This window comes from Coregonus lavaretus, assembly GCF_964263955.1.
Source record: "Coregonus lavaretus genome assembly, contig: HAP1_SCAFFOLD_1497, whole genome shotgun sequence".
Classification (NCBI taxonomy): Eukaryota; Metazoa; Chordata; class Actinopteri; order Salmoniformes; family Salmonidae; genus Coregonus; species Coregonus lavaretus.
The window spans coordinates 106,173-113,454 of NW_028160130.1; the positions used below are offsets into that span (position 1 = coordinate 106,173).

At 43.7% G+C, this 7,282-nt stretch overlaps 1 long non-coding RNA gene across 3 annotated transcripts; it reads right to left on the reverse strand.

Moving 5' to 3' along the window:
* Positions 1-436: 436 nt before the first annotated feature.
* On the reverse strand, positions 437-2,481 carry LOC311122102. Of its 3 annotated transcripts, none has more exons than XR_014612382.1 (3): positions 2,261-2,481; positions 1,847-1,901; positions 437-1,673 (listed from the first exon to the last, which is right to left on the reverse strand). It is a non-coding gene; the product is annotated as an uncharacterized lncRNA (long non-coding RNA). The 3 variants fall into 3 exon arrangements; XR_014612383.1 differs by having other exon boundaries at positions 437-1,169; positions 1,588-1,901; XR_014612384.1 differs by having other exon boundaries at positions 437-1,901.
* Between the last annotated feature and the right edge of the window lie 4,801 nt (positions 2,482-7,282).

Below are 7,282 nucleotides of genomic sequence, written 5' to 3' on the forward strand. Positions count from 1 at the left end.
CACTCAAAAACACAACCCTTATCAATCAGATTTACTAAAGACACAGATCTGTAGGCGCCATTACAGTTTCTCAATCACGTACAAACAATTTTTGGATCTGTGTTGAAACGTATCTATAGCAGATCAGCAATGATCAAATGCTCAAATACATTTACAGAAATTCTGAACATTTTCTTGCCTTAGTACCTGACTTGCATATCTTAGACCACTTTTAAAAAAAACTTTAAATACACCCTGTTGTGTTTTTTTCACAGGATATAACCCATTGTTTTCATCAGAAGAGAAATGTGTGCAATTTTGTTGACTGTTTCTGGCAATCAGTAAATACTACTGCAGAAAATTCTAAATCACTCCATCAGTGTCATACCATGTACAATATATGGAAATATCTAGGCAATGGTGTCACGATCGTTCATTAACGAGAAGGACCAAGGCGCAGCGTGATATGCATTCATATTTATTTCCGTACTGAACACACGACAAAAGAACAAACGAAACATGAAGTCCAAGGTAGACAAATAACATACCTTTACGGAACAAGATCCCACACAGACTGGTGCCAAAAGGCTGCCTAAGTATGGGCCCCAATCAGAGACAACGAGCTACAGCTGCCTCTGATTGGGAACCACCCTGGCCAACATAGATCTAAACGATCTAGAAACTAAACATAGAAATAAACACAACACGAAATATACACACCCTGACTCAACAAATAACCGTCCCCTGAGTCAGGGCGTGACAAATGGGGACTTTTTTTGTTACAATATTGCGGACATGCAGAGTTACAGACAATGAAGTTTGGTTACTTCTAAGTAACTTTGGGTTTCTCCTAAGTCATCATCTTCGACATTGTGACCTTCCATTATAGAGCTTTGCTCTGGTGCGGATTGAGGCTTATAGATTCATATCAGTTGTGTTCCTCCATTGTATTCACCATTCCTCATTTCTATTGTGGATTGTGTTTCTGTGCATCAATGGAAAGTCTACAAGACAATGAGCAAACGAACCTTTATATGGAATACACGGAACTGGATTGTGATGATACCAATGAATGAATTCTGCACACGTGCAAATGTTTTTAAATTTTTCATTTTTCATTTCAGGTATAATATTGTATTTGATGTGTAGGAAATTGTATGGTGAAATATGTTGGTCCCATGTTTCATGAGCTGAAATAAAAGATAACAGACATTTTCCATATGCACAAAAAGCTTATTTATTTCTAATTTTGTGCACAAATTTGTTTACATCCCTGTTAGTGAGCATTTCTCCTTTGCCAAGATAATCCATCCACCTCACAGGTGTGGCATATCAAGAAACGGATTAAACAGCATGATCATTACACAGGTGCACATTGTGTTGGGGACAATAAAAGGCCACTAAAATGTGCACTTTTGTCACACTACACAATGCCACAGATGTGTCTAGTTGTGAGGGAGTGCGCAATTGGCATGCAGACTGCAGGAATGTCCACCAGAGCTGTTGCCAGATAACTTAATGTTAATTTCTCTACCATAAGCCAACTCCAATGTCGTTTCAGAGAATTTGTCAATAGTTTAGTCAGTAACAATAAACATCAAGGTTTACCACATCAAGTCCTAACCCATTTGTCTGGCCGTCTGAAGACTTCTGGAAGTGCGGCACTTGGTGAAAAATGGTAGAAATTAAAAGGCCTATCCAGGAGAGAAGTACAGGTGATTAATTTAATGTAGCATTATTGCATATCCAAACACTTGACATGATTGTGCTAAATTCCTTCAAATGTACCTTTTAGCACCGGTTAATACTGCCACTTTGGGAAATTATAATAATGTCAATTGGTGTGAAATGGAGTGATTTTAGGTACTTTTGTTTAGCAGAAAGCCTCCTCTCCTCGTCCCAAGGGAAGCATGAATTGCGTCCTGGAAAAAAACAGGGGGAAAAACATTTCTGTGCTTCAAGCTCAAATTAGGTTTTGTTATCGTCATCACACATTTCCACTATTTTAACAAGTATGGAAATGTGTTTACTTTCCATCTGTGCCTCTCTCTCTCTTGAATACACACAAACACACTTATACATAAGTGTCATGTCTACACTCGCTCCCCGACTCTGGCGCTCTATGTCGCCGGTTTACTAACCACCGGTCCTGGCAACCCTATCATTAGGCACACCTGGCAACCATTATTAGGCACACCTGCGCCCCATCATTAGGCACACCTGGACTTCATCACTACCCTGATTACTTCCCCTATATCTAGCACTCTGTAGCTTTACTCACCAGGCAGTATTGGTTCTGTTTTCCTGTCAGATTCATGTCTTGTTTTGTATTGTGCCATGTTCGTTTATATTAAACTCACCACCTGCTTCCTGACTCCCTGCGTCTCCATTACAATAAGTATAATGTATAAATAAATATAATTACATAAGTGAATAGTCATTCGTATACACCCGAGAATCTGTATTACAATTTCTGTTCTACTTTGCATTCAATAAGCACCAAATGTTCTCTGTTTGTCCCTGACAATGTAAACAAAACAAAGTGCAAACCATGACATTTCACAGAGACAGCGTGTCCAATCTAAAACATGATGGACTTTGACAACAGCAGCCTCACAGGCCAACTTTGACAAAACATGAGACCCAAAGGTCACACAGTCAAAGGTCACCAAGTCAAAGGTCAAAAAGACCCCTGAGGTCAAACAGTCCAAAGGCCAGTGTCAGGCTTCAGAACATGTGGAATATTAATAATAAATGCATGTATGTGATCCCTATAGGAATTGAACCCATGACCTTGGCATTACTAGTGCAAAGCTCTTACCAACTGAGCCACACAGGATCATACTCATGTGCATATTCTCCATATTCATCACATCACCAGAGTGTGAAGGAGGACTGGATGGAGAATCCATAAAGAGAAATGTGTTGCTGTAAAACAGTAGACCTACAGACTCCTCCCCTACCATGTAGTGAGGGTCTAGCTCAAACTTACCAGTGTCTTCTCCACTATGGTGATTACAACCATTCACCATGCTACTGTGGATACACTGTAGAGACGTCAGCCAAACAAATACAGTAAGCACGGTCGCAACATCCCATCCTCGTGGGAAACCAAACCAACAACAAGCCGGGAGGCAGAGAGGCGGAGCGATGTTTTCAGAGGACCTCGTGGTGAGGAAATGTAATTAGCTTTGCTGGACCTACACACGCACACACACTGCCATAACCACAATGCCACCGCAGGCTCTGACACCTACTCTAGAGAGCTGCCTCTCTGACACCTACTCTAGAGAGCTACCTCTCTGACACCTACTCTAGAGAGCTGCCTCTCTGACACATACTCTAGAGAGCTGCCTCTCTGACACCTACTCTAGAGAGCTGCCTCTCTGACACCTACTCTAGAGAGCTGCCTCTCTGACACCTACTCTAGTGAGCTGCCTCTCTGAGACCTCTAGAGAGCTGCCTCTCTGAGACCTACTCTACAGAGCTGCCTCTCTGAGACCTACTCTAGATAGCTGCCTCTCTGACACATACTCTAGAGAGCTGCCTCTCTGAGACCTACTCTACAGAGCTGCCTCTCTTTTTTTTTCTTCTTTTTTTTCACCTTTATTTAACCAGGTAAGCCAGTTGGGAACAAGTTCTCATTTACAACTGCGACCTGGCCAAGATAAAGCAAAGCAGTGCGATAAAAACAACAACACAGAGTTACATATGGGGTAAAACAAAACATAAAGTAAAAAATACAACAGAAAATATATATACAGTGTGTGCAAATGTAGCAAGTTATGGAGGTAAGGCAATAAATAGGCTATAGTGCAAAATAATTACAATTAGTATTAACACTGGAATTATAGATGATGTGCAAATAGAGATACTGGGGTACAAATGAGCAAAATAAATAACAATATAGGGATGAGGTAGTTGGGCGGGCTAATTTCAGATGGGCTGTGTACAGGTGCAGTGATCGGTAAGGTGCTCTGACAACTGATGCTTAAAGTTAGTGAGGGAGATAAGTGTCTCCAGCTTCAGAGATTTTTGCAAGTTGTTCCAGTCATTGGCAGCAGAGAACTGGAAGGAATGGCGGCCAAAGGAGGTGTTGGCTTTGGGGATGACCAGTGAGATATACCTGCTGGAGCGCATACTACGGGTGGGTGTTGCTATGGTGACCAATGAGCTAAGATAAGGCGGGGATTTGCCTAACAGTGATTTATAGATGGCCTGGAGCCAGTGGGTTTGGCGACGAATATGTAGTGAGGACCAGCCAACAAGAGCGTACAGGTCACAGTGGTGGGCAGTATATGGGGCTTTGGAGACAAAACGGATGGCACTGTGATAGACTACATCCAATTTGCTGAGTAGAGTGTTGGAGGCTATTTTGTAAATGACATCGCCGAAGTCAAGGATCGGTAGGATAGTCAGTTTTACGAGGGCATGTTTGGCAGCATGAGTGAAGGAGGCTTTGTTGCGAAATAGGAAACCGATTCTAGATTTAACATTGGATTGGAGATTCTTAATGTGAGTCTGGAAGGAGAGTTTACAGTCTAACCAGACACCTAGGTATTTGTAGTTGTCCACATACTCTAGGTCAGACCCGTCGAGAGTAGTGATTCTAGTCGGGTGGGCGGGTGCAAGCAGCATTCGGTTGAAGAGCATGCATTTAATTTTACTAGTGTTTAAGAGCAGTTGGAGGCTACTGAAGGAGTGTTGTATGGCATTGAAGCTCGTTTGGAGGTTTGTTAACACAGTGTCCAATGAAGGGCCAGATGTATACAAAATGGTGTCGTCTGCATAGAGGTGGATCTGAGAGTCACCAGCAGCAAGAGCGACATCATTGATATACACGGAGAAAAGAGTCGGCTCAAGAATTGAACCCTGTGGCACCCCCATAGAGACTGCCATAGGTCCAGACAACAGGCCCTCCGATTTGACACATTGAACTCTATCTGAGAAGTAGTTGGTGAACCAGGCGAGGCAGTCATTTGAGAAACCAAGGCAATTTAGTCTGCCAATAAGAATGCGGTGGTTGACAGAGTCGAAAGCCTTGGCCAGGTCGATGAAGACGGCTGCACAGTACTGTCTATTATCGATCGCGGTTATAATATCGTTTAGGACCTTGAGCGTGGCTGAAGTGCACCCATGACCAGCTCGGAAACCGGATTGCATAGTGGAGAAGGTACGGTGGGATTCGAAATGGTCGGTGATCTGTTTGTTAACTTGGCTTTCAAAAACTTTCGAAAGGCAGGGCAGGATGGATATGGGTCTGTAACAGTTTGGATCTAGAGTGTCACCCCCTTTGAAGAGGGGGATGACCGCGGCAGCTTTCCAATCTCTGGGGATCTCAGACGTTACGAAAGAGAGGTTGAACAGGCTAGTAATAGGGGTTGCGACAATTTTGGCGGCTAGTTTTAGAAATAAAGGGTCCAGATTGTCTAGCCCAGATGATTTGTAGGGGTCCAGATTTTGCAGCTCTTTCAGAACATCAGCTGTCTGAGCATGGGCAAGTTGCAGCGGAGGGTGCAGAGCTGGTGGCCGGGGTAGTGGTAGCCAGGTGGAAAGCATGGCCAGCCGTAGCAAAATGCTTGTTGAAATTCTCGATTATTGTAGATTTATCGGTGGTGATAGTGTTTCCTAGCCTCAGTGCAGTGGGCAGCTGGGAGGAAGTGCTCTTATTCTCCATGGACTTTACAGTGTCCCAAAACTTTTTGGAGTTAGTGCTACAGGAAGCAAATTTCTGTTTGAAAAAGTTAGCCTTTGCTTTCCTAACTGCTTGTGTATATTGGTTCCTAACTTCCCTGAAAAGTTGCATATCGCAGGGGCTATTTGATGCTAATGCAGTACGCCACAGGATGTTTTTGAGCTGGTCAAGGGCAGTCAAGTCTGAGGAGAACCAGGGGCTATATCTGTTCTTAGTTCTGTATTTTTTGAATGGGGCATGTTTATTTAAGATTGAGAGGAAATTACTTTTAAAGAACAACCAGGCATCCTCTACTGACGGAATGAGATCTATATCCATCCAGGATACCTGGGCCAGGTCAATTAGGAAGGCCTGCTCGCTGAAGTGTTTTAGGGAGCGTTTGACAGTGATGAGGGGTGGTCGTTTGACCGCGGACCCGTTACGGACGCAGGCAATAAGGCAGTGATCGCTGAGATCCTGGTTGAAGACAGCGGAGGTGTATTTAGAGGGTAAGTTAGTCAGGATGATATAATAATAATAATAATAATATGCCACTTAGCAGACGCTTTTATCCAAAGCGACTTACAGTCATGCGTGCATACATTTTTGTGTATGGGTGGTCCCGGGGATCGAACCCACTACCTTGGCGTTACAAGCGCCGTGCTCTACCAGCTGAGCTACAGAGGACCACATATCTATGAGGGTACCCATGTTTACGGATTTAGGGTTGTACCTGGTAGGTTCGTTGATAATTTGTGTGAGATTGAGGGTATCTAGTTTAGATTGTAGGATGGCCGGGGTGTTAAGCATATCCCAATTTAGGTCACCAAGCAGTACGAACTCTGAGGATAGATGGGGGGCAATCAATTCACATATGGTGTCCAGGGCACAGCTGGGGGCTGAGGGGGGTCTGTAGCAAGCGGCAACAGTGAGAGATTTATTTCTGGAAAGGTGGATTTTTAGAAGTAGAATTTCAAACTGTTTGGGCACAGACCTGGATAGTATGATATAGCTCTGCAGGCTATCTCTACAGTATCTCTGAGACCTACTCTACAGAGCTGCCTCTCTGACACCTACTCTACAAAGCTGCCTCATTGACACGTACACAATACACACTACAGACACTGTAACCACCAGCACAATGCCAGCCCTGCCCCTCTGTAGTGTGGTACGGTCATGATACACTCATCATGTCTGGATGCTGGATGTAGTCCACTTAAAGATGCCATAAGCTGATAATGGCATACAATACAAGTCAAAAGTTTGGACACACCTACTCACTCAAGGGTTTTTCTTTATTTTTACTATTTTCTACATTGTAGAATAATAGTGAAGACATCAAAACTATGAAATAACACATATGGAATCATGTAGTAACCAAAAAGGTGTTAAACAAATCAAAATATATATACCCCTGAATGGCGCAGTGGTTTAAGGCACTGCATCGCAGTGCTAACTGTGCCACTAGAGATCCTGGTTCGAATCCAGGCTCTGTCGCAGCCGGCCGCGACCGGGAGACTCATGGGCGGCGCACAATTGGCCCAGCGTCGTCCATGGTAGGGGAGGGAATGGCCGGCAGGGATGTAGCTCAGTTGATAGAGCATGGCGTTTGCAACGCCAGGGTTGTGG